Raw genomic sequence first — 1,975 nt, 5'->3', positions numbered from 1 at the left:
ATGCCCAACTTTCATACTGTTCGACGGATCACAATGTCCAAAACATCACATCACTCGCTACAGATCGACCATGTCAATCTATAAGCATAATAAGGCAGCCATGTGCCAAAGTTTTGCAGCCTCTTTAACCGGTTCCGCATTGGACTGGTTCTTGGCATTGCCAAGCGGTTCGATTATGAGTTTCGATCAACTAGGACGAGTGTTTGTGCTACGCTTCCAGGGAGGAGTCGGATTGAAGAAAAGAGAAGATACTTTGTTTGCTATAAAACAAGGTAGAACGGAATCTATCCGAAGTTTCCTTCAGAGATTCAATAATCTTACCATGCAAATTGAAAGCATGGACGAGAAAATTGCCTTTCATGCGTTATACCAAGGAATTACTCATGAAGGATTGCTAGAGCGACTGCTCCAAGATATGCCAAAAACATATGCGGAACTGAATGAAAGATGTCACAAACAAGCAGAGATTTCGGAAACCATAGAATCTCGAAAAAGAGAACCAAGGGCCGAAAGAAGAAGCAGTCGAGAAAGGGCTCAACCGACCAGGATGTTAGGGATAAGCTCAACCAAGAAAGCTCGAGCAGAATCCCCAAAAAAGCAAGAGATTAGTAATCTTCCACCACTGAATACAAAAATATCCGAAATCTTGATGCAAATAAAAAATCAAGGACATATGAAGTGGCCGGATAAAATCCGAGCACCTCCAGGAAAACGTGATAAACGAAAGTATTGTGAATATCACAAAGATCACGGCCATTGGACGGACGATGCAAAAATCTAAAGACAGAGATAGAAAACTTAATCTCTCGAGGACACTTAAAGAAGTATATCCAATCAAAAGAAGATGGCCGACCACAGGACAACCCTGTCCCGAAGAGAGAAAGATCGAGCCACAGGGAAGAAAGGAGAAGTCCGGCCAAACGCCGACCTGAGGCGGATGAAAAACAAAGAAAAAGATCTCCAGTCTATACTGTATTTGGTGGTCCGACAAAAGAATTAAATCGACAAGCAAAAAGAAAAGTACGATATATTGGGAATACTGAAACCCATAAAAACATATCTACTGAGCCAATAATTTTCTCTTCCAAGGATCTACGGGATATCACAATCCCTCATGATGATGCCTTGGTAGTCAAAATTCTCCTGGAAGAAACTGAAATTCATAGAGTATTGGTGGATACTGGATCGTCAGCAGACAAACTATCTTTAGACGCATTCAAAAAGATGAAGCTAAAAGAAAACATGCTCGTCCCATGCGAAACCCAGCTTTATGGTTTCACGGAATCATCAACCCGAGCAGAAGGAACGATCCGATTAGAGCTACGGATTGGAGAGCACCCACGAGATAGAATCATACAGACTAATTTTATGGTCATACGAGATTTATCAGCATACAATGCAATCATAGGACGACCAACCCTCTGTGCACTTGAAGCAGTGGTCTCCTCGCTACACATGAAGATGAAATTCCCGACCACTGAGGGAATTGGAGAATGTGTAGCCGACCAGAAAAGTAGCTAGCAAAGTTACAACGACTACATGCGGAAAAAGAAAAGGACGAACTCGACCATGACCATTGAAGTCAGGGACGAACGTGATGAAGAAACCTTGCAAAGAGCTGAACCAGTGGAAAAGCTAGAAAGAATCCACTTCAATCCCGACCAGAAGGAGCAAGGTACCATGATCGGTTCCGAGCAAGAAGCAGATTTCAAATCAGAGCTCACTGAGTTTCTAAAAAAGAATTCTGATGTTTTCGCTTGGTCGGCTGAAGACATGCCAGGGATCGACAAGGAGGTGGCTGAGCATAAACTCTGTATGGATCCATAGGCAATTCCGGTTGTTCAGAAAAGAAGAAACTTCGCCATTGAAAAACATGAAGCCATTCGAATTGAAGTGCAAAAGCTAAAACAATCTGGCTTTATAAAACGCACAGACCACCCGCAATGGCTAGCTAATGTGGTAATGGTCAAAAAAG

The sequence above is a fragment of the Hakea prostrata genome, chromosome 2, assembly GCF_041222555.1.
Source record: "Hakea prostrata isolate BN-2017 chromosome 2, UWA_Hpros_2, whole genome shotgun sequence".
NCBI lineage: Eukaryota > Viridiplantae > Streptophyta > Magnoliopsida > Proteales > Proteaceae > Hakea > Hakea prostrata.
Note: the sequence above shows the minus strand (reverse complement) of the source record.